Source organism: Cornus florida, unplaced genomic scaffold (genome assembly GCF_030987335.1).
Source record: "Cornus florida cultivar Cherokee Brave unplaced genomic scaffold, ASM3098733v1 CherokeeBrave_3.0.0_Hap2_Chr11, whole genome shotgun sequence".
Taxonomy (NCBI): Eukaryota; Viridiplantae; Streptophyta; class Magnoliopsida; order Cornales; family Cornaceae; genus Cornus; species Cornus florida.
The window spans coordinates 54,695,544-54,723,196 of record NW_026775581.1 but is presented as its reverse complement, the minus strand read 5'-3'; the positions used below and the strand labels follow the sequence as shown (position 1 = coordinate 54,723,196).

The 27,653-nt window shown below is 33.7% G+C and overlaps 1 pseudogene; it reads left to right on the top strand.

The window, feature by feature from the left end:
• The first annotated feature begins 180 nt into the window (after window positions 1-180).
• Window positions 181-27,653, top strand: LOC132281097 (uncharacterized; annotated as a pseudogene).

The window sequence follows — 27,653 nt, the reverse complement described above, 5'->3', positions numbered from 1 at the left end:
GGGTTCGGGTAAGGACCCGGTTAACGGTTCGGGCCTACGGGTTCGGGTCGTTGCATTGACATTATGAAAGAAAATTTCTGTATATTTATTTATTTTGATCTTCCTCTGCTTTAGAGCTTATATACTTGTGTTTAAGCAATTTTATTGTCTAACCAGAGATTATTGACATCTGCAGAAAATATGGCAGATTGTTCTGAAGGTTGGTTGCTTTCCTTACTAGTTCTCCTATTGGGTTTAAGTGTTCAAACTTCACAAGCTCGAATAAATATTGAAAATGGGGTAAAATCGTCTGTCTTTCTATCTCCTAAGTTTGTACTGAAACCAGGATCAGTGGTAAACAAGTACTACCATGACATTGACTTTCCAAGAGGTCATATTGCCATCAAGAATTTCAATGCTGAAGTAGTTGATGAGGCAGGAAATCCCATTCCCCTTTCCGAAACTTACCTCCACCACTGGCTTGTTGTGAGATACTATCAGCCTAAAAGCCTAAAAGTGTACAACGAATCTGATATTATTTTGGGTGGGAACGCTGGTGTATGTGGTCGTGCTATTAGCCAGCATTTTGGCCTTGGATCCAAAACACGGACAACAGCCACATATGTGCCAGATCCCTACGGAATAGAAGTTGGTAATCCAGCAAAAGTTCCTGATGGATATGAGGAGAAATGGTTGATGAATGTCCATGCAATTGATACGCGGGGTGTGGAAGATAGGGTGGGATGCACCGAGTGCAGGTGTGATCTTTATAATGTTACAAAAGATGAAAATGGCAGACCTTTGAAGCCTGGTTATATGGGAGGCTTGAAATGTTGCTATGATCAGACACAATGCACGGTGAGAAAAGGCTTTGTGAGTGCCAAGAGAGGTCTACACATGAGATATACAGTGAAGTGGGTTGACTGGAGTAATTTCATTTTGCCTGTTAAAATATATATATTTGATGTAACTGACATGTGGAAGAAGTTAGATAACGGAGTTACAGAACATCATTGTCAGGTGAGTTTACTTTTCTTCTATGTCTTGAAGTCATTAAGTTTTGTCTAAATTATAGATAGATGCAAGAAATTTTAGTATATGCATCTATATATCAATAGAAAAGGCTTTTAAAATTATGTAGTGCTAAAAGAATGTCCCTTATCAGAGCAGCTTTACAATAGTTTATATGTGCCACATAAGTGTATAAAGGTAGATTTTACAAAGTAAGGTCTTGATTGCATACAATGTATGTTAATTGTAGAGCTGTGATGATACTTGTTAAATTAGTTTCTAAGAGAATGTTTTGGGAGATAACTCCATTTATCATTATTTGAAGAAAAAAAAAGGTGGGGAAATTAATGTTAACTTGTATTTACTAGAGCTATATAATTTGTTTGTTTCTTTATCTTTTATTTATTTATTTATTAGGTGGAGTATAATGTTCATGCTTGCACTGCCACTGATGGTTGCATTGACACCAAAAGAGTAAGCCTCTCCATGCCAACTGGCGGTAATGTCATCTACGGTGTTCACACCAGCATGCAGGGGGAATTGGTTCAACTCTTTATGGAGAGGTGATTTTCTAACTTCTTACTCTCATCTGCTAGATTGGTCGGATTTTGTTTTTTCATAGTATATTAATTACCAGACTTTGCATCCTTAACTGCCCTCTTTGATGTTCTTAATTAGTCGATTTTTCCTACTGAGATGTGTCATGAAATGATAGGTCTCACCAGCAAAAAATACTTAAACATATATCTCCCGTCTAAAATTTAACCCTGCTGTCAAAGATTATGAAACTTCTGAGGCTTGATGCAAGAGTAATATTCCCACATGAGGATTTGATGATTTCATTAATTTCTCAATATAAATTGTTGAAGATGGAAAATGTTAGTGTTTTATTTATTTTATTTATTTATTTATTTTTTTACACGGTGGGCAACAACATACATGGCTAATAAGTTGAGTAATGTTTTGTCATGATTTTATCCAAGACAAAATGGCGATCATTTATCCATAAAAATTTAATACAAAAGAAATTTCTTGTAAGAATGAAAAAGTGGCTATCCCGTCATGGACTTCTAATTTGTTTGTGAATACTAGTTTGTATTTTTTTTTTTTTTTTTTTTTATACCACAAATTACAAATTCCTTTAGTATATTTCTTTGCTAAAAGCATGTAACCAATTGTCCTCCATTCTTTTACCCCCATCCAAGAGTGCAGGCTCAATGTTGTACATGGTATGGAGAATGGTGTCATTTTTCAGAAAAAAAATTCTTGTTTTGTGGGGCTTAGTTTGATATCTTTACCTTCATGTGATTATTGAACATGGACTAATATTGAATTAGGATGGACGGGTAATATGCCATTCGACACCTACTTATGGAGAAGGAAAGGAGGCAGGAAATGAGGCTGGTTATATGGTAGGAATGTCCACTTGTTATCCTCAACCCGGCTCTGTCAAGATATCTGGTGGAGAAACTCTAGTTCTGGAATCAAATTATAGCAGTGCCAAAAGGCATACAGGAGTTATGGGGCTCTTCTACATTATGGTTGCAGACTCATTACCACAGTCCAATTCTTTCCTGCCTGTTCAGGTTGATGTAAGATTTTCGTTCGGCCTTTATTTATAATTATTGTTTTAGTTTGTTTTAATGATATTTGAACAATCTTGTAAATGCATTGATGAATCTAGTGTAAAAAGAACTCTTTTTCTAGAAACCGTAGGATTCAAAAGATAAATGGTGATCAAGGTAGGAAATGTATCTTATCAGACAGGAAGCTTATCCTAGCCTCTGATTTTGCTTGGTTCTTGCAGGAGCATGAAAAGATGACATTACCATATAATCGAATCAAACCGATTACTTTGAACCATACAAGTTTGGGTTGAGTTGTTTTGCATTATGTGGCTGCATGGTTCTTGAGTTCAAGTTGTATTGATGGACCTAAGTCAGGTAATCATAGTAGGGACTAAGGGTTGTGGTTCCAAGTTAATTGAGTTCTAATGTATCAGGTTGCTTGACTTTCTTGTGGATTTTCAAAATAATAAATTCAACTTGTCATGATTGATGCCTAATTTGTGTCTCCATTAGGTATGTCACCATACTACGAAAATGCGTACACATGCACACTTAGCGCTTGTCATTGAGTACTTGCTCAAAATGCTTTAAAAAATGTGGCAAATTAGTGTTAGTTTTTAGGTAGTCTCTTAAAGAAGCATTCAATTTTTTACAAAGTTCGGTATATCTCACGCTTCCCGACCTTGCCCCTTTTGCGTATTGCTTTGGACATTTTCTCCTTGATTCAAAACAGATTTGATCCCAATTGAACCCTTAAATACATCACTTAAATGACAGCATTTTGCATTATATGCCAAGTACAAAGCTGATGAAATGTCTTGGACATCACAAGTGATCAGTGAAGATTGTCTTAGAATATTTTTTTCCACATTACCTCAAGAAAGGTTTCAAACAGTCAAATGAAAAAAATCAGCGGTCTCATTAAACATTATGCGACTCCAAAAATAATTGTCTCTCAATGGTTACTAAATCCAATAAAGACTGCAAATAGTCAACTTGCTTGATTTAGTACGTAAGTTAAAAAAGTACACCAGTACAAATAACACTCTTAATCAAAAGTTTCTACATCACCAATGACTAAAACCCAACATCATTATTGCATAAGCCTAGAATATATTTGTCATTTTCTCTTCATTGTCTAGCTTCAAAGCACAAAATGTTTAATGCTGAAAATATTTCAACACACTTCATGCCTCCCTAAATGCCAAATCTCGATGTTGTCTAGTTTGCAGATAGTTTTATTTATTTATTTATTATTATTTATATTTTTTTATCTTACTTTGTGAAACCAAATGATTCCCTTCCTCCTACTTTTCTTCCTAACAATTCATATGCAGATCTTAAAAGTATCCTTGCAATGACCCAAATCCGGACACTACTTTACTAAAACAACTATAACTCTCAATGTAGATGGAATCTGAGAATGGATTTGGTACCATTAAAAGCTAACAAAAAAATATTCAATCTGGTCTCAAGAATTTCTGCATTTGGATTTAAGATGGAGTTATGATTGACTACTCAAAGTTGGGGGTCCAAAACTGGAGTTTTGCCAAGACAACATGGTTATGAGGGACTTGAACCGGCTCAACATGGGTAGTGTGCCCGTTGGGAACCTAATTTCACTTTTGAACATGTTCAAGGGGGTTGAACCGGTTCAAGATGGCCAGAACTATAAAAATGACCCAGAAATGCCTAATTTGAGTGCAAAGGGTTATGGGGACCTCTTAGGTTCCATGGAGGGTTATTAGGGTTCTTCCTAACCTACTTAAACATGATATATATAACATCCAAAACTCCCATTACACTCATAAACAAGAATATGCAAAATCATCCAATCACCTGCATAACTATTCTCCATTCATTTGAGTTACGTAGTCAAAATAGTCCGTTTATATTCATACTCATTTAGCCATCCATGGTTAAAATAGATCATTACATCATTGTCCAAAATAAACATAATATAGTCCCAAAAGAATAATATTACAAGTTTGAAACCCTTAAGGTCAAAATTACAATGCCTTTACAATTAAGATCACATAAGCTATAAATTGGTCACAAGAATATCGAAAAATGCTCTCATCACCCTAACTATACTTGTGAGAGTACGTCATCAACCACACATTTGTTATAACCTGAAAAATATTAATGGAAGGGGTGAGCACGGAGATTCAGTAGAAATTGCCTAAGGTGCCAACTTTGGACTCCCTTGAGCCACACATCACACATTCGGGATAAAAGGAAACAGGGATCATTCTTGGAGATTTCATAACATTTAATTCACAAATCAATCTCAACGATAGCATTTCGAAATTTCAATACAAGTATGCATAGAATGTAATACAATGCCCATGATTTCCCAACCTTAGTCTCAACCGACTCCAAACTTGGCCTTTACCGGCCCAATTCCCACCTACGCTAACCGACTTTACCAAGTTGGGATTGACACTATCCCTGGCCTCTTGGCTATTTGGGGCCTAGTATCAACTTTTTCACGTCTTACACCGGACCGCGCCCCCTCTAGGTCAAGTTAGCATGGGCTCACGATACCCAGTTAATTTCTAAATTTCTCTTTCCTGCTCATCCTAAGATGGCTAACTTGTCAAGTTCCTCCAGCTTCCTCACCATTCTAAAATGGTCCATTGTCCTTCTCATTTAAAATTCCCACCATGCCATGCATATGCATCAATGGTATGAAAATGACATTTTCAAGTAAATTAACTTAACATGCCATTTCTTTATAAATTGAATACCACCATAGCATTTTTCACATTAGAATAACAAGTATGGCATTCTCATTTAATTTAATCACAAGCATGCTCGTCATATATCATATCAACACAAATCATGTTATAATCGTCATTTAAACAACTTTTGCACAAAGGCCATGTTTTACACATCTTTTGCATGAAAATAATCACATCCTTGTACTATAGGCTAGCATGGTCTAATAATCAAAACATGGTCATTTGTAATTCTACACACAAGAAAAAATTCAATGGAGTTTAAGTATTTTTGTTTAATGAAAAGTAAAGTTTGAAAGCTTAGAAAACCCCTATCTCAATTTCTTCTAGCCAAACAAGCCCTAAGGCCAAGGCTAAAAATCGAAATCCTCTTAGCCTATGTAATATTGGTACCAAATGAAAGCCCTCCTCGAGCTCTCCAACATCTCCTTCTTGATCATCTTCAAATTCCCACTCTAAACCTCACAAATTTAAGCTTAAAATATTATGTATATATGTATATGTATAGATATAGCAAGAGAAAGAGAAGAGATAGAGAGAGAAGGGAAACCGAGAATAAAAGGAAGAAGCGGTTGATGGCTTGGTCATATATTGCATACTTGGCCATAATGTGCCACTTGTCAAGCTTAGAATGGTTTCTAACTTTAGTCAAATTACTAACACGCCTTCACCCTTCCTTTACAAAGCCATCCAAGTCCCTAAAATATCTCCTCAATGTATACTTACATATATATGTATATGTGTGTGAAAAGACCACAACACCCCTCAATGCAAATGGCAAAATCGGGAGAAGTTCTCAAGTCAGGTAATCATCCCGACTTCCGAAAAATTATGGAAATAATCCTGTCAATAATTTAAAATATATTTTTAAAACCCTCAGCTCGAAAAATGATCAAAATGGCCCTCGGGGCCTGCGAAACACTCAAAATGAGGTACGAAAAATAAATAAAATAAAATTTTAAAAAAATCCAGAAAAATTTGGGACATTACATATAGAGAGAGAGAGTTGTAAAGAGAGGGAGATATAGCCCGGTGAGAGGAGAAGAAAGTAAGTCCATAATGGGATTTAGCCCCATCCAAAGTGATTGGTCCACATTGGTCTCCCCTTTGACTTCTAAAATTACTAAAGTAACCTCCTTTCATAAAGCTGACACATAAGCCACAAAATATCCCCTCCCACACATACAACACACATGTGCCCACATAAAATGCCTCAAATGACCAAATGAATAAATAAGGTAAAATATTCGAGGTACGAAAAATAAATAAACTAAAATTGCCAAAAAATCCAGAAAAAAACATAAAGTATGGGACATTACAATCTCATAATTGTCATCCAATTCCAATTCAGTTACTTGAACCAAAGAATTTCTCTTTTGTGAAGACATCATATGGTTACATTCTACCACAACAAAAGGATGATTATGCATTTTCACAAACATATTTACCCAATATTTTTCACTATCTTTATTTGATCTAACATTAATTAAGACATCATAATCGATTCTCGTCCCAATCCTAGAGTTCTTTCTCATACAATTTTGACTGTCTTTAGCTCGAAACCTTTGCTTAGAACAAACAAACAAACAATCTTGATACAACATCTGTAGTAAAGTTTATATTGCAATGCGACTTTCTTATACTAAATCCAATTATATGCCCATGCTTATTATAAAATTTAGATGCATCCTCAATCAAATTGTAACGACCCAAACTAGAGGGTCCGAAACATCACCTGGGTCCTAACCTGACCCAACACTGCTTAAGGGTAATACAGTCATTACAAGGTGAATGAGAGAATGATTTGACTCTAAATGAGATAAAGGGAGTCTATTTAAATCATCATAGCCATATAAACTCATTTGGTGCAGTTCTAGATACAAAGACAGTGATTTCACTTAATTAGGCCTTTACGGTTTGGAAGATTTTAGTAGCAATCTAAACTAAAATGGTCATAACTTCCTATACGGTTGGAATTTCGGGATAGGATTGATATCATTGGAAATCTGACTCAAAATCTTTAAATTTAGACCCAAATTTGACCCAATTTGGTTAAGAAATAAACGAGATATAATTGTTTGAAGTCAGGTCAGGAAAACTGATGCGCTAATGGCTTCAGCTGGCTAAAACCACGTGTTAGCTGACTAAAACTAAAGGATCAACAGGCTGATAGTGATGGTCAATCAGCTGGCTTATATCACCAGCCAGTCGAACCTTCCTAGGAGCTAAAAAATGGACCCTTTTGGGATACTTAAAGCCTTTGACACCATCATGGCTTACTTGTGTGCTTGAATGTGAATTAAAACTTCCCCAAAACATGGACACATTGATAAAATAACATCCGTACATCATAATGAGATCAAGTTACCTCATTATACATCAAGATAAATTTATCTACATTGAACTTGAATACATGAGATAACAAAACATAAACTTCCTAATCATGATTAAGAAAGTGAAGGCGTGTCATCTTCTTCATCACCTCAAGTCCTGAAAATGTTTAAAATAAAGGGGTGAGCACCACCACTCAGTAAAGTATGCCTAAGGCATGGCTCCTAAAGCCAAGTGAGCAAATACACAAAGAACATGAGGTCAAGAAAAGAGATCATGCTTCCACGGGAAAAATAATAAAATCATCAACACATGACATTAGCAATAATATATAGTTGTAACCACATTCACATACACAAGTTCATTAGAACATTATCAATATAATCAATGCTCATGCTTCATGCTTAATGCCATGACTTCATCCTAGCTAATCCTATGACCTCTTTCTAGGTATACTTATACCATTTCAATCAAACAAAAATCCTCACATTCATCGTCACCAAGATCCACAAACACCAAATGGCACAAGTCCACCACTTGTCCACCATTTGGCTCATCGGCTAGCTATCCCTAGCGTAAAACCACCGCTCATCACCATTTTGGGGCCTAGCTACCAAAATCTCATAAAAAAGACTAGTGTTTGTCTTTCATTCATCACAAACTTCCCTTAACTTAAATTTCATCCTTTTCACATCACCCTTTCACTCACACATTCCCTACCCAATGCATGAGCTAAAAATACTTATAATGTCCCAGATTTTTTTGGATTTTTCTGAATTTTTATTTATTTATTTATTTTTCGCGCCTCATTTTGTGTGCCAAACAGGTCCCGAGGGCAATTTTAGTCATTTTCTTGAGCCAAGGGTTTTAGATGTGTATTTTAAAAAAAAAAATCAATTAGAGACAACAAGATTAATTTTAGAATTTTTCAGAAGTCGAGACAATTTTCGAGTTCGGGAACTTTTCCCGATTTTCTCATTTTAAGTGAGGGGCATTGTAGTCATTTTGCATGCATATACATATATATATGTAAGTATACATTAGAGTAGAGTGTGGAAAACATACTACTATTTGAATAAATAAGTGATTAATATCATGCTAAGTATGTGAATTATATGATTTTGGCGCAAAATGCTTAACGTATGACCTAGTATGGTTTATTATGTTATGAGATTTAATAATGAGTATGCTTGTAAGTAGTTACAATAAGATGTCATGTTCTACTTGATTTAAATGGAAATGCTATGATTATGATCATATTAATTGAAATGTCATGAATGGGGTAAATTCTAGAAATTGTTACATTCATGCCATAGTTGCATGCATAGCATGGTTTGGGACATTTGACTAATGCATAGCATGGTTTTGAAAGGATTTTATAAAAAGGAACCGGATTTCACGAGTCCGATGATAATTTGACCTAGGGGGAGCACATGCCGGTTTTGGACGTGAAGAAGTTGATACTAGGCCCTAAATGGTTACCGGATTTGGAACCAGGGATAGTTATCAATCTCACCTTGGTAAAGTCACTTAGCGGTTTTCAAATATGAGTTTGGGGTCGGTAGAGACCAAGTCTAGGGCCGATGTAGGCCAAGTTAGGGTCGGTACAATACTTCCATGAATGCACCTAGCTAACCTCATGAAATGAATATGTCATTAAATTTCATCATAACCATCTTACAAAACAAAGCTTTTTTAACACAAATTTCAACAATTTACTTCACATTGTTAAGTTGTCAACGTCAAGCATGCTTATAGTCTATAAAGCTATATTCAAATCATGTAACACACAAGCATTACCAATGTCATGTTATAACATTTACCATTATCTCAAGAGTTAACATTTAACACTTAAACTAGCTCAACTTCCACTTCTAAAGCATGCTTACCAAACTTTCACATAACTATGTTTGCATACAAGATTGACACATTCTCATCATATAATTCATGCTCTCAATTAATTCATATAATCATCTTAGTACACAATTTGATATAATTTTTCATGTTAATCATACTAATAATTCCTTCCACAAAAATAGTATGTAATCAATATCATTAAGCATAAATATATATATATATATATATATATATTTGTTATGACATGAATTCTCATATAGTAAATCAAATTATTACAATAAGGATACATAGCATGTGGTATCATGAAATCAACACAAAAATACTCACAAATCACCAAGGACTCTATGAATTAGACACCCCTAACTCTTGAATGCATAAACCCTAGCTTTGGTCCCTTGTGAAACTACACCAAAATGCAAATTATAACCACCAAAATGAAGAGAAGGAGAAGGAGACCAACTTTCCTTCTTGGGGCAACCCCAAAAGTCCACCCCTAGCCTTGGCTGAAAATCTAAGATGCCCCCAATAATCTCCAAAATCATAGCATCATGTAGATCAAGGCATGCTTTCCATTAATGGAGGAAGAAGAAGAAAAAGAAAAAGAAAAAGAAGAAAATAAGAGTGGGGCGGGTGGGAGAGAGAATATGCAGAAATAATACCCCCTTGTCCCCCACATGTGACTTGGTCAAAGGTTGGTCCACCTTTGACCACCAAAATGACCTTTATACCCCTCATATACAAATTAATAAACCCCAGTCATGCCACATTGATGCAGAAACCCACTTATACCCTCACATTTACACCAATTAACATATATAACATGTACATGAATCCAGAAAATAAATCCGAGCACACAATTTTCGGGCATGGGGCCCACGCGGAACCTCCTAGCCCGAAAATTAAAAAAATACAAAAACATACCAAAATACATTTTTAAGATTCCTAAACTCAAAGAAATGTCCCAAATGACTACCAAAACCCTTATAGCACTCTAATTAGTGCACGACATGTAAAACAATGTATAAAAAATTCATTAACAAAAATTGAAGAAAATTCAGAAAAATCCGAGACGTCACACAAATCAAATTCCATTATACGTTAAGGTTTCTATTCTACATCAATTGTCTTCTTATTTATGGGATGCCTAAAACATTGTCCAAATATTCACATTAAAAAATCACAACTCCTAATCAATTTAAATAAAATAATATATCATCAATTCAATTAACAAAGCTTGCTTTGGGATTCAGGCTTTGGGAGCCGCTTTCTTTGCTCTATTTGGTTAACTTTATAAATTATTTTTTGGGGTTATTTGATTGGCAAGGGTTCGAGAGAGGGGCTAGAATGTTTTATGTAGCCATATCTTTGTCAAATGTCCTCTCCTGTATTCTTGGTTAGCCAAGGAAAGGGAACCCCCAAGTATAGGATCGTTGATATAACAATAATGTAACGACCCGAACCAGGGAGTCCAAATCACTAACCGGGTCCTTACTCGAACTCGATGTCATTTAAGGGCAACTCTGTCATTTCAAATGTCACAACATAATATAAACGTCATTCCAAGTCTCATGGTGTCCCATAGCATCAATAAGTAGGTAGGAAATGGTCACAAAGGGAGAAGAAATATGCATTAGAGGAAAACAGAAACCGATTGACGTGTAGTGGAAACATGTCGACTGGTTTGCTTCCCTCGAGCCAAAAACCACACTGGAAGATACCGATCGACGTGTTCTCCCTAACAGTCGACCGGTTCACCCTGCTAAAGCCTGTTTAGCCTGTGATAACTACTCTGCAACCCCGACACCCCATTGGTCCATTTTGGACCTTAAATACAGTCTAAACCTATCCCGAAAACATACATTTGATGGTATAAAATATAAATAAACATCTGTGCATTCAATTAAACTAAAAAAGAGTCTAATACATCATTTAATGTTAAACGAGTCCGGTTACATCAAAGGGTTGGCTTAAGGCCTTACATAAACATAAAAATCCTAATGAGATCATAATATACCAAAGAGTGGTCTCAAAACCATTTCTACCCATGAAATATATACATATCCTTCCTTAATACAAATTTACAACAAAAGAGAAACATATATATCAATTGCAAAAAGGTATAAAAAAATAATCCGTTAATCCCAGCAAAACTTGTGGAGGGATGTCATCCACCATCTCTTTCATATGACCTGAAAATAGTAATATAAGGGGTGACCACAAAGGCTCAGTAGGAGGTGCATAAGACACACCTCTTATTGACCCCGTGAAACCAAATAAAGTATAGAATAAAGAAATACAGGATCATGCAATTTTAGGAGACAACATAATAATAACAAGGGTCATCTGACCATATATACACAATACCAACCCAATGGAGTGCAATGATATGCCAATGTCACTCCTCGATTCCAAAACATTTCAACCGTTAATGCAACCCGGCCTATAATAGCTCTATGGCGCCACGAGAAAAAGGGCTGGCTAACTATCCCTGATCACATGGCAACTCTAAGGCATCATTTGGGGCCTAGGTAGCTCAACCACACTACGGTCCCTCCCTAGTTCCCTCTAGATCACATTAACACCACGGACCACTAGGCAACTCCTAGGTGCCCGGTTTTCGCAAACAATTCAAAAAAATTTCCCAAAACAAATTTCATTTCTTTTCAAATCATTTTACCTATTTCTTGCCCAATGCCATGCATGAATGTTTCATGCTTTCCAATGCCATGACCATATCAAACTCTATACGATATATCAACATTATTCTAACATAGCCACTCATACATCAAACTATAACATTCTTGCATTTTTTGAGGAAATTAATTCAACAAATTCTCAAACAACTATTTCATCAATTATAACATTTGACATTCAAGCAATTGAGTGTATATCATGACAATAAATCATCTAAGCATGCAATTGAACACATTCAACACATAGTACACCTTAATATGCTTCACTTACATAAAATCTCAAATAACCATAAACAAGACCTACAAATTAAGCATACCTTTGACAAAATTAAAGAGAGATAATTCATCAAAATCAAAGAAAGAATGTATTAGAAACCCCTACTTTAAAATAGAAGAAAAACCACAAAGCTAGCCCAAATCACGAAATCCAAAAGTGGGCCAAATCAAGCTTTGCTCCGATCAAATCAAAGCTCTCGTCATGCTCATTAACTTTGCATTCAGTGGCAAAGTCAAATTCTAAGTGGAAGATGAGAGATCTAAGCTTTTGTATGGCGAAAGAAAAAAGAAAAATAGAAAAAGAAGCAAAAGCTGCAGGAGAGAGAAAGAGATTTTGGCCCAAAACTAATTTGTGAAAATATATATATATATACATTAAACTTATAACACGTGGGGTCCGTCCAAATGAAATCTCTTTAACATATATATATATATATACACACACACACACACACTAAACACATCACAACCACACATTTCTAAACATACAACCATGTAAATATACATCAAATAATAATGTACGAAATGCAATGGCCCTGAAAAATAATCTCTGTGCACCACAAAACCGATTATGGGTCCCACCCGCGACCTCCCAGCCTGAAAACTAAAAAATGTCGAAATGGCCAACAATGTATTTCTAAGAGTCCCAAACTCGAAGAAATGTCGCAACCAACTCTTGAAACTCACTCGGCGGGGTGCTCGGCAAACAAAACGAGGAAATAAATAGAATAATTCTGAAAAATAAAAAAATTCCAGAAAATGAAAAATAGGAAAAATCAGAAATATTACAAATAAGAGTTCTAAACTGGTCTAGAAACATGTCTTTTATCACTGTTCGGATTACTGGTGTTTAGCATATTAATTTCAAACTCTTTTTTATAGTTTTGTGTCAATAGAAAGAAGTAAGACTAAAGCCTGATCACACTCACATTAGGATCGGAAATTACTTTGTCGATATCTACCATATTACTAAAAAGACTTTCTCATGAGGCCTATATCTCAGCAAGACAAATCCTTCCTTTTTATGTCACTTCATTCATCTAGCACCTTTGAAAGGCTATTGCATCGATATAAACCATTTTTTGCTCCTAAGCTTACATTCATTTTTCTGATTTTGTTTGGCCACAAAAAAAAATAAAATAATAATTTCTCAGTTCCTATGGAGCTGTAGGCATGCTAGGAACTTTAGAAGTTCCAAGTGAATATCAAATCTAAATTCTGGAAGGAATATATAATGGATCAGGTGATTGAAAGGAGGCCTGAAATGAACCAAACCAAAAAAACAACCCCTGAAGAGAGAACATAAATAAATATAAGGAAATAAGACTTCATGTCAAATAAATGATGCACGTTATCCCTCTATTACCAGAAAGATAAAAAAATTCTTAGGGATAAATTATGATAGACTAAAGATCCTTACACATCTTGGAGTCAAGCTGCACGACTTGTTAAGCCTATTGATGCTGAGTGTCTGAGACTTCATCACCATGTTCGCCATAATGTGCGTGTCATACCCAATGATACCACTATTGCTAGAGTTCCCATCTTCTCCACTCACCAGCAGTGTCAGAGTTGTTGTTGAGTTACCCCTAGTTGTGTGGCCTTCTGCCACGAGTGCAAGCTCAACCCTGAGAGCACATAAGCTCGCCCCATGTGTTCATAGAACTCCACTCTGCCATTCTCCCCTTTGTTTATATCAACTCAGCTTCAAACCAGTTGTAGAGACCATCCCATACTTGGGCAGATGCAAAAGCTAGCAAGATTAATTTCCTATATGCAAGCACGACCCGATTTCCCATCTTAGCTAAGTCTTATACCTCAACAATGCCTTTTGCCACCCAAAGGTGATTCCTTTGTCGATTAACCTCCAATGTCATTATCATGTTTAGAGGAGACAAAACCTTAGGTTTCTGTACCTCCACTCTCTTAGGTAGAACTATATATACTATCTCATTTGACACGGTATCTTTGTAGGAACACATTATGTCCAACATGGATGTTTTTTCCACCTTTTCCTTATCTACAATTGCTGAAAGTATTAAAATTAAGAGGTAAACCATAATTATTTTCTCCTTATTTGTGTACAAGTCTCTAATTTCTATGACACTATTGTAGTTTAGTGGTCATGTGAGGGCTTTTTGGTTATTTTATGGGTGATGTGTAGTAAAACTCATACCACTTGCAATAGTACGAACCTTGTAGGATAGGGCTATATAGAGGGTGTCGAACCTCAGGGACTATGGTGGTTTATCGAATTTTCAATTAATACTATTTTAATTTAGGAGAAGGATTTGTTTGTTGTATGTTGTGATTCAATAACATCAACAAAATTAAACTAATTAAAAGATTGAGATCAGGGAGAGAAGATCTTAGGGATTGACTTCACCACGAACCTCATAGTATGGTCAACTGTTCAACCTTGGAATTTCAACACATATGTATAATACGGAATTAAATTCAATAATATTCGTTAATTTAATTTAAAGAAAGATGTTTCATGAATTTCAGTTAATAATAACATATTTTTGGTTGGCACAAATTATCTACTTATGTACTTCTAACTAATGTTGTAGTATAATTTGTTTTCCCTAGGCATAGAGTATGAAAACATTCATTCACAAAATGCGTTTGAACACCATTGCATGATCTCTATTGTTATTGTCCGAGAAGCCCTTAGCCGCCAATCTCACACAATAAGAATATATTGAATATAGATTATGTGATGGCCCTGGATTTCCAAACCCAGTGCGCCCTGTGATTACCCGAAGATGACCAGTTATCGGGTCCGAAATGTGGAATCAAAACATAACAACTCTTAAGAGATGTACATCCTCCCTAAGACACAAAGATGGCCTATCGAGTAGTCCCATGACTCAACGGAGGCAAGACTAAAGCTAGGGTTTCTAAACCCTCCAAGAAATGGACCAAAGGTATAATGGTCATTTCATACTGAATGGGGTGCCATCGTGCACACCATTGGATAGACAATGAAAATTAAATGAGAATCGACTCAAGAATCGCTTGATTGTGAGACCGGATGAAGAAGTTAGGACTAAACCAAACCCTAAGTCAAGGCTACCCAAAAAGGGTCTCTGTCGTGCCTTGTGTTCGAATGCCAAGGGTGGCATGCAGACGGAAGGTAACTTTGCATTGTGTTAAGATGCCAGAAAGCTACGTCCAGACGCAAGCCAACCATACACTACGTTCAGACACAAGGCCATGCGTCCGAACGCCAAAAACTGAACCTACTGCCTAAGTTTTGGATATGTGTGTTCGGGTGGTCCAAAAATTGGCCAAATGGTAAATGCAACTCTAAAATACCTATATAAGACCCCCAAAACAATCAGAACGATTGGCATAACTTTCGAACAAAAGTTGATGAATAGTGCCAAAGTCCAAAGTTGAAAAGTTTAGAAAAATTTGAATAAAATAGAAAACTGAAATTGAAATGGGATTTCCGAGACTGAGATGACGTTTTCTTGAAAAAGTCTGTGAAGGAATCCCCCTCCCCCCAAATAATCAAATTTTTTAAGTGACCATGCCAAGGCCGAAATTTATTTGTCAAAGTAAAATCCCCAAAATGCCCTTACAACAGATTTGAAAAAAAAAGGTCAAAAGTGTCCAAAGGGAGTTCATTTCATGAAATGGTGTGTTTTGTGCCTAAGTGAGTGTAATACCCCTAATTTTAAAAGGATAGTCTCGGTATTTATTTATTTGTTTTAATTGTATTTTTTAATTATTTAATTAATTATTTGACTAATTGCTTATGTGTTTAATTGAATTAGGTATTACTTGATTATTTGATTATGTGTCTATGTATTATTTGTATTTGTATATGTGTTAATTGTTTAATTAGATTATGTACTTAAATGGTGTTTTGATTAATTGTAAATTAAATGTTTTCTTTTCTTTTATTATTTTATTTTATTTTTCTTTTATGGTTATGGTTAGTAGTAATGGGCCAACCAATTGGGTCACATGGATTACTTGGATAGGAGGTTGGATGTGTATGGATTATTAACCATGGATTATATATGTATATATATAGATATATATTATATACATATATAAAAAGGAAAGTAATTTATTAATTATTTTTATGGTAACTTGGGTAGTAATATTTAATCTGATGTATATGTTTTATATTTAAATAATAAAAATATACATAGATTTGATACGTGTTATGTTTTAAGTTACTTTATAATATTATAATAACTTAAGTATTATTGAATAATCCATTAATAAATAATGGAATGTGTATAATTTATTTATTTAATAAACATATACATAAATTATATACGTAACATATTTTACTTACCTTTTTAATATATATATAAAAGAGAAAGTAATTTATTAATTACTTTTATGGTAATTTGGGTAGTAATATTTAATTTGATGTATATGTTTATTTAAATAATAAAAATATTCATAGATTTGATACGTGTTATGTTTTAAGTTACTTTATAATATTATGGTAACTTAAATATTATTGGATTATCAATTAATAAATAATGGAATGTGTATAATTTATTTATTTAATAAACATATACATAAATTATATACGTAACATATTTTGCTTACTTTTTTAATATTTTTATTTTCATTTTTTTTTAAGTTGACTTGGATTGGGAAAAGGGTTAGGGTTATTTTATTTAACCTATAAATATATAGCTATAGGTTGTAAAAGGGGGTTAGAAATATTCACGTGATATATACTAGAGAGATAGTGTTAGAGAGGGAAGGAGGAAAAGGAATGAATGAGGAGAAAAACCCTTTAGAGAGAAGATCAAGGAAGAAGAAGTTTAACTTTCGATCCGAAAGTTTAAGGCAAGTTCTTCTTCTATCTCTTTCCCTTTGATTCGTGTTTCTGTACATGCTTAGGAAATTACAGCATTTATTAAACACATAAAATTAAATAATTATGCATGTTTAATTGGGTTAGAACATAGGTTTTATGAAATTGGTTCATATCTGTTCTTGTGTTATGAATTGATAAAATGCATGATTTTGATTTGATTTCTTATGTGAATTTTTACATGTTTAAATTATGTACTTTTCACATCTGTGGAATGATGGAACGTAGAAGCATGCCTAGAATTCCTAAAAATTAAATAGGGACTAGGTTTGGGTTTTAATAAATTTAAATAGACTCAATCATAATGATACTTGCTATTTGAATGTTTTAAACAAACGAATGGATTTAATCTTTTAAAATATTTTAGCAATTGAGATTAAATGTGTAGGATGAATTGGATATAGAGAATCCTTATTTCACGGTATAATAAAATATCATCATGTATAAGATTCAGTTTGTGTAGGACATATGATATAGGAAGTTTAAAGAAATAATAAGTCATTCCTATTATGTGATAACTTCATATCATATTTATCATAGTTATTTATGGAATGTTTGATGTATTTCCTTAATTGTTAAATCAATTGTTGGATTGTGTGTTTTAATGCACCGGTATGGGACGGTGGCATCCTAGAGATGGATTAACTTATCAGTTAAGTCCTACCTATTTTATATAAGGGAATGGATTAACTAAAATGTTAAGTCCTACTTATATTTAAGTCAGGTCAGCTGAACAAGTTGAATGACTTATGGAAGATTAATTTATTATATAAGGGAATGGATTAACTAAAATGTTAAGTCGTACTTATATTCAAGTCAGGTCAGCTGAACAAGTTGAATGACTTATGGAGGATTAATTTATACTGGATAGGATGGTTACTAGATTATATATATAAGTATGGTGCCATGATATGAGCTTGAGTCTCAAGATCAATGGTTAGGGCGCGTATATCGCCAGGGATGTGTAGCTAGATATAGTGTAGTTGTGTACCCTGATAGGTCTAGGTACTCATGCCCACTATATGTGCGTTTTGCATGTTGCTTACTATTCAGGTTGAGACAACCTTATAGTCTAGTGAGGTTCCTTTAGTGTGTGTATATATATATACGGACTACTAGTTACTGTTGGATTGACTAGGATGTATACGTGTATCGAATCTCTACTTGGACTGTAGTAGAGTAGAACTTGTTTGTGGGCCTGACCCACCATTATTTTTCAGGTGTTCGTCACGAGTAGAGGTTGTTCGTGCTGAGCGGGGATCAGCCTACTTCATTCTTCTGATGTTACATAAGAGTTCCTTTATGATTCAGTTTCCTATTTTAGATTACTGTCATTTGTTTAGTTTGGATTTTCTAGGGGTCCACACAATATGGATTCCCGAGTTGTAGTTTAGAGGATCAGTTGTATCAAAAGAGTTTATTAATTAATGAAAATATATTATGAGGTTTATTATTAGATTATCATTTTAGTTTCTTGTCAGCATTTTATTTATTCTTCTTTATTCTTTTGTACTATGTGTTCGTTTATTATCAATTTGTTTTGATATCCTCGGGTATTCGGGCGTGGGCCTGGCCAACCCGCATTCGGAAATTCGGGGGTATCACAGTGAGCGTGCACACATACGTATTATATCTATTTAGATGCGTGATAATGATTCACGGCCTCCAAAAACACTAAATGCGAAAAAATGACCTACCAAACCCCCATTAATTAAGAATTTGCTTAAAAACATAAAATATGAGACTAAGAGCATATGCGAGATCAAAAAGGTGTTTGGCCCTTGGCCACACCTCAAATAAAATAAAAAAACATCAAAAGTAAGTTCATAACCTCAAAAATACCGCCCGATGCAAAAATGATACCTAAAAGCCTTAGGTTTTACAATTTTTCCTTTAAAAGCAATTTTCCACAAATAATGCATAAAGGTAATTCCAAATGTAAATTGGCCTTTGGCCAGATGTTATATATACAAAATAAGTATCAAAAAGTGTACTTAGGTACACATTACATATTCAAAGCAAAATATAGCATTTTACACCAAAGCGAGATTACATGCTAACACTTGCATGTTTTCCAAAATACACCAAAATACTTCAACGCATCAAAGCAACTTAAGGATGTCATGCATCTTAAAACAAAGTTTCTTTACTTGCAAAATTACCCAAATAATTAGGGTGAGTAAACAAGTTACTCGTAGGATGTGGTGCATGCGTATACCCTATAGTTTTAAACATAATGTAAACTAAACATAAATCATCACAATGGTGTATTCCACCTAACGTCTATGTTTTCAAGATTCTCTAAGGAATCATCTCAAGCTATGCAATTATTTGAAATGATAAACACATGGCATCCAAGTATATATAAACAAGTACACTAACCGTATTGAAACTAAAAGTACTAAATCAAAAGTTACAAGAAATCCATGATTTACAACTTGGAATTGAATGCAAAATCAAGTAATGGAAAGATTAGGATATGTGACCATGAGACCATACAAGTTATTCCGGGTAATTACGACCCGCAAGGTACTACCTAGTGCGCACTATGACTTAGAAGAATTATTATCCTCCGTACTAGAGCCAAAACCTAGCCATCAAACATTTTATATCCATACAAGCTTCCAAAAATCATCAAGTCCATGACATTTATATAATCACAATGCATGAAACTACCTACCAAGCACAAGTAAGATGAAACCACACAAACCATGCCCTAGGGTTACATGTTTAAAATGGCATACACCATGTCGAATTTTTAATGAGCGATTCGTTACACTTATGAACGTCAAATGTTGAATCTTCAATGTGCGATTCGTTACACGCAATTTTATGATACTACACATTAAACTAAAACAATTTACTATCAATGTAGGCCAAAATTTCTAATTACACAATATAGTAATTTATCTACAAAGCTATTACAATTACTATAAGCAAGATTTTCATAATAAACCCTTAATGAAATCTCTAGTATTAGGCAAGTCACTAAACAATAACCTACCTACTCAATGTAATCACAAGTATACATGTTTAAATTCATAATTTATAGGTCAAACAAGTATTGATATATATATATATATATATATATATATATATATATATATATATGTAAAATTATTGATAAATAATTATATATATAATTTTAATCGAATCGGATCGTATCAGTATAATCTATATCTGATTTGTTAAGTTAACGGATTATCGAATTTGGATCGTAATCGGGTTTTTGAATTTTTTGTTCAATCCATATCCGACTAATCGGATCGGATTCGGATCAGAATCCGCTCCATTGACAGGTCTACTATTTAGTCTCTTCGTCTTATAATTTTTGAATTTTTTCTCCGTCTTTTTATTTTGGGCGAGCAGGCTGAAGTATCATAATTATGTTTAAAAAAATTTCTTATGTAATATTTGCCCAGTTGATGTGGCCTAATAAAATTTGGAAGCGTGTTTAAATTTTTTAATTTTTTAATAATGTTTAGTCTCTTCTCTCCCTTCCCCCTCTCTCTCCCACAAATTTAGGGCTGGCAACCGGTAGGTTTACCTAAATTCCATTTGATCATTGGCAAGTATATGCCCATCCTGTGCCCCGGGTTAAATTTTCATATCCATGAATGTTTTGCCCTCAGCCTGCCCTGGTAACAAATTTTTTCCTTCCACATTTTGAGACTTAAGCTGTCATTATCTGTTTTTGGTATTTCTTTATTTGTCGATAACATATTTTTTCCTTCCAAGGTTTGAGACTTAAGCTGCCATTCTTTGTTTTTGTTCTTTCTTTCTTTGCCGGTATCAAATTTTTTCCTTCCACGTTTTGAGACTTAAGCTGCCATTCTCTGTTTTTAATCTTTCTTTATTTGTTTCACTCTCTCACATTTCTACGTTATATATTCACTTTTATTTGACCAAAGTTTTTTTTATTTTATTATTATTATTATTTATTCTTGTATTGCATAAAAAGACAAATCTACAAAAGCTTTCTTTTTATTTCAGCACATGTCAAGAGGACAAAAAGCATCAGGCATGCTAAACCTCTGATCCATGTGTTGAATGCACAAAGACAAACACATCACAGAGGATCATCAAGCAAAAACACAAAACCTTAAAAATCAAGAACAATTAAGATATTAAAATCACAAACATAAATACAGTACTATCAACAAAATAATATTAAAGTTTGAAGAGTCAGTATCAATCCCCTGCTCTCGTCGACGAGCTATTTTCGTCCTAAGAAATAATATTTAAATTTACAGGTGAGTGCGTGGATCTCTCAACGAAATAAGAAATAAAACAATAATATTTCAATTGTCTTCTTCTTATAATCTTATCTTTCAATTCAATTCAAATTTTTTTTTCCTTTTCTTATAATCTTATCTTTCAATTCAATTCAATTCAATTTTTCTTTTCTTTTCTTTTCTTTTTTTTCCAAATTCCATTCAATTCATTTATCTTCGTGGTGATTTCATTTTCCCATTAAAAGTCAGCTCGCCTTTATGTCATCTTCACTCAGTCTCAAATTTCGGCCACTTTATATCTGATTTGTTTGTATTTATAGAATAAAACAGTCAGTAGCCTCACTTGGGTTCTGACCCTTTTATTTCGGATTTGTAAGGACTTCCAACTTTCCAAGCTACTCTGAATCACCATCTCGTGAGTTTCATCTATGCTCTTGTTTTCTTTCTTGGTTTTTTTGGTTTTTAAATCCTGTTTTAATCATTAAATTCAAAGAAAAACAAAAGACAGATTATTCAACCCAGTTCAAGCTATCAATGTGTGATGAAATAATTATGTCATTTTGTCTGTGTTTTCTTTTGACAACATTCCCTAAAGCCCCATAATAACTGTCTTTGCTTTACAATTGAATTGCTTAAATTAGAGAACTAGAAATGGATATGATTTGTTATGAAATTTGGTTCTAGCTTTGTGGGTTTTGCAAATAATCTATTTGCTTTCTAAAAATTTTAGCTATAGCAAAATTGCATAACCAATTATAAGGTTCTTTGAAAAGGGTGAGTTATCTGTATGTCTAACTTTTAGTAGCTGTCTCTTGATGATCTTGTTAGTTAGAAATCTCTTTAAGGTTAAACAATATCATTAGGGTCCGTTTAGTTAGCGTCAAGTAATCAGACAAGAAAAGAGAAGGAAAATATTTAAATTTTTTTAAAGTTTGGTTAAAGGGAAAGTGAAAATTTTGGGAAAAGTAGGATTCCCGCGTCTGAAAATTTTCCTCAAAATTTTTTATGCAAAAAACACAAGAAAATTCACTTTCTTGCAAAAGTTGTGCACTTTATAAATTATTTTTCTATTATACCCATGTTAGTTGTCTCTCTTCTTTTTTACTTAATTACACAGACTTCTTTGAAAATGAGAGTTTATTTCTTCTGTAAATTGCTTTTTTTTTTATAAAATCTTGTATTACTAATTAAATTGTTTGTATTTTTTTATATGTGCATCCAAAATTAATTAATTTTTTCCTTTTATTATGAATTATTTTTTTTTCAAATTTTTTTTTTTTTTGAAATGTCTTAAATAAGTAAAATATTTTTTTCTATAATTGATAATGATTAAGAGTTATTATATATATACATAACTATTTGTTGATAACAAGAGTGTTAAGTGAAAACTAGTTTACATTATCTTAACACAATTTGTTTCATACCTAATATCAAACATTATCTTTAAATAAATAATTGATGATTTGTAAATAGTTTACATAATCGGTCTATGACTTTATTTTCTCAGTGAGAAAGTTGTAATTAGATATATAATATCCAGTTACATCATTTACAAATAAATAATAAAATTAAAACTAATATAAAGAGAAAATAAATACTTGAACTTTGATGGTCCACTTTACAAAAAACTTATTTTTCTTACCTTAAAGATCGAGAATTCAAGTTTACACCGGAACAAGTGATATATAAAGAGAGAGGAGAAAGCAAATATATATAGAGAAAGAAGAAAGCAAAAAAATTGTATTATGATATCACATATTATTTTATTCCATATTTCATAATTTCTTTACTAAAATAAATAATTAAGTATAAATAATATATATCAAACATAAATTTATTTATTTTTTTACTATTTAAAATTATAAGGGTATTTTCGGTAAGTAGAATCTTTTTCTTTTCATTTTCATGCTATCCAAATTAATAAAATAATATTTTCTTACAACTTTCTTCAAAATATTTCCTGCTAACCAAATGCATAATAGAAACTTGATTTTCCTTTCTTTCACTTCACTTTCCATAAAATTTTCACTTCACTTTCTTTCACTTTCACTTTTAAAATATTTCCTGCTAACCAAATGCATGATGGCAATGGGGCGGCTTGGGGTGGGGATCTCATTCCCCATTCCCTTCTCCGTTTAATTTTACACCCTCATAACAGCTCCAAAATCCACCGGATTTTTCAAAACAGCTCCATTCCTATCCCCATTTACATAATTGGTTCTCCAAAACCGGCCCAAACGAGCCAGGATGGGAATTTTTGAATCTTTAAAGATCTCCCTTTTTGTTTTTCCTTTTTTAGGTTTAGTCATCCCTATAGATTTATTTGGTTTGTGAGGAAATAGGCTTCTTTTTTTTTTTTTTTTTTTGAGCCACGTCCATTGTGGTCCGGCTAAAGGTGTTATCCTTGGCGCTTTTTGTGCTAAGTGGCTGCTCTCATAGCATTATCACCCTTTCCGCCCCAAGATTTTGCCATCTTCTAAGAAACATGAATGCTTCTATGAAGGTGTCGTGGACACTCCTGGACATGTGTCCAACACTTCATGGCCTTGTCATAATCTAAAAATAATTTTTATTATTTTGGACACTTGTGCAATACATCTTGTACACTTGGCCGACACATCTCAAATACTTAGTCAACACATTCCAGACCCTCGTCCAACACATCCTACACTCTTCCATCTTATATAAACAAACAAATGACATGATAATGCTGGAAACATTATGAACATACATTAAAATGTGTAACATTTTTATCTTTAAAAATTGACATTAAGCACATGTCACAATACGTAATGAACAAAACATAACTATAATAACAAGATAGGAGAGTAACATCATATATAATATAATAATCGAATTCATTTATCTTTAGTACAGAAATTATAAATTAATTTAAGTCCTATAATTTTTTTTTCATAAGTAATTTAAGTTCTATAATTGTCTTAATCAACATATATATAAATGAAATTTTATATTTATATTAGCCGTGTCCTCTCTGTATATGTGTCTTACATTTTTTAGAAATTGACGTGTCAACGGATCTATGTTATAGAATTTGATGTGTCGCTGTGTCTATATCTTACTTTTTTATAATTTGATGCTTTACTCTTAGAATTAATTTTTTTTAAAATTTTATTATTATTATTATTTTTGTATTAGGTCTTAGCCATCCCTATAGATTTGTTTGGTTTACGAGGAACTAGGCGTTTTTTTTTTCTTGCCATCTTTTGCCATATCCATTGTGGTGTAACCTTTGGCACTTCTTGTACAAAGTGACTGCCCTCATATAGTTCTCATCCTTTCCGGGTCAAGATTTTGCCATCTTCTACCTATCTAAATTGACATTATGAAAGAAAATTTCTATATATTTATTTATTTTGGTCTTCCTCCCCTATAGATTTGCTTGGTTTATGAGGAAATGGGCATTTTTTTTTGGCCATCTTTTGCTATTTTATCCATTGTGGACTCTCTAAGGGTGTTTATTACCTTTGGCAGTTTTTGTACAAAGTGACTGCCCTCGTAGCATTCTCACTCTTCCCGGCCTAGGTTTTGCCATTTCTACGTATTTGTATTTATATTGACATTATGAAAGAAGATTTCTAAATATGTATTTATTTCAGTCCTCCTCTCCTTTAGAGCTATACTTGTGTTTAAGCAATTTTATTGTCTAACCAGAGATTATTGACATTCGCAGAAAATATGACACATTGTTCTGGAGATTGGCTGCTTTCCTTACTAATTCTCCTATTGGGTTTTAGTGTTCAAACTTCACAAGCTCGAATAAGTACTAAAAATGGCGTAAAATCGTCGGTCTTCCTATCTCCTAAATTTGTACTGGAACCAGGATCAGTGGTAAACAAGCACTACTATGACATTGACTTTCCAAGAGGTCATATTGCCATCAAGAGTTTCAATGCTGAAGTAGTTGATGAGGCAGGAAATCCCATTCCCCTTTACGAAACTTATCTCCATCACTGGCTTATTGTGAGATACAATCAACCTAAAAGTGTAGAAGGTCCAAAGTACAACGAATCTGATTTTATTTTCGTGAAAAACACTGGTGTATGTGGTAGTGCTCTTGGGCAGTATTTTGGCCTTGGATCTGAAACACGAAGAACAGCCACAAATGTGCCAGATCCTACGGAATAGAAGTTGGTAATCCAGCAAAAATTCCTAGTGGATATGAGGAGAAATGGTTGATGAATGTCCATGCAATTGATACGCGGGGTGTGGAAGATAGGGTGGGATGCACCGAATGCAGGTGTGATCTTTATAATGTGACAAAAGATGAAAATGGTATGCCTTTGACACCTGGTTATATGGGAGGCTTGAGTTGTTGCTATGATCAGACACAATGCAGGGTGAGACAAGGCTTTGAGAGTGCCAAGAGTGGTCTATACATGAGATATACAGTGAAGTGGGTTGATTGGAATAAGTTCATTTTGCCTGTTAAAATATATATATTTGATGTAACCGACATGTGGAAGAAGTTAGATGACGGAGTTACAGAACATCATTGCCAAGTGAGTGAACTTTTTTTCTATGGCTTGAAGTCATTAATTTTGATCTAAATTATGCATCTATATATCAATAGAAAGGCTTCTAAAATTATGCTGACATCAGTTTTTGAAATTATGACACTAAAAGATCGTCCCATATAAGAGCATATTTACAAGCCCTGAAGTCCTTTTTTCTTTAAGTGCAAGTACAATTAGCATCCTTATCAGAGCAGATGTTCCACATAAGTGTATAAAGGTAGATTTTACAAAGTAAGGTCTTGATTGCATACATAGAGATTATGTTGATTGTAGAGCTGTGACGATACTTGTTAAATTAGTTTGTAAGAGAATAATTTGGGAGATAACTCCATTTATCATTATTTGCAGAAAAAAAAAAAAAAAAAAATGGGAAATTAATGTCAACTTGTTTGTTTCTTTGTCTTTTTATGTTAGGTGGAGTATGAAGTTGCTGCTTGCACTGCCACTGATGGGGTTCATGATGCTTGCATTGACACCAAAATGGTAAGCATCCCTATGCTAACTGGTGGTAATGTCATCTACGGTGTTGCACACCAGCATAGAGGGGGAATTGGTTCGACTCTTTATGGAGAGGTGATTTTCTAACTCCTTATTTCCAGTTGTGTCCCATGTCTTCTTTTTTATTCTCATCAACTAGATTGGTCTGATATTGTTTTTTCGTGGTATGTTATCAGACTTAGCATCCTTAACTGCCCTCATTGATGATATTAGTCGTTTTTTTTCTACCGAGATGTATCATCAAATGATAGGTCTCACCACTAATTAGATTTTTTTTTCCTGAACGATGAAACTTCTGAGGCTTGATGCAAGAGTAATATTCCATTCCCACATGAGGATTTGATGACTTCATTAATTTCTCAATATAAATTGTAGAAGATGGAACATGCTGTTATTTATTTATTTTCTATCTTTACATGGTGAGCAACAACATGAATGATTAATTACCTTGGATAAAATCATGACAAAATGGCGATCATTTATCCATAAAAATTTACTACAAAAGAGTATTATTGTAAGAATGAAAAAGTGGCTATCCCCTCATGGAACTGCATTTCTTTGTGAGATTTTTTTTTCTCTCTCTCTCCTTTGAAAGATGCTCCTTTACACCTTTGATTTAGATTAGCTAATTTGTTTGTGAATACTAGTTCTTTTTTTTTTTTTTTTTTTTTTTTTTTTTTTTTTTTTTTTTTTACCACAGATTACAAATTCCTTTAGTAAATTTCTTTGCCATAGCATGTAACTAATTGTCCTCCAGCCTTTCACCCCGATCCAAGAGTTTGATATCTTTACCTTGATGTGATTATTGAACATTGACTAATATTGAATTAGGATGGACGGGTAATATGCCATTCAACACCGACTTATGGAAAAGGAAAGAAAGCTGGAAATGAGGCTGGTTATATTGTAGGAATGTCCACTTGTTATCCTGAACCCGGCTCTGTCAAGATATCTCATGGGGAGACTCTAGTTCTGGAATCAAATTATAGCAGTGCTAAAAGGCATACAGGAGTAATGGGGCTCTTCTACATTTTGGTTGCAGACTCATTACCACATTTTGGTTGATGTAAA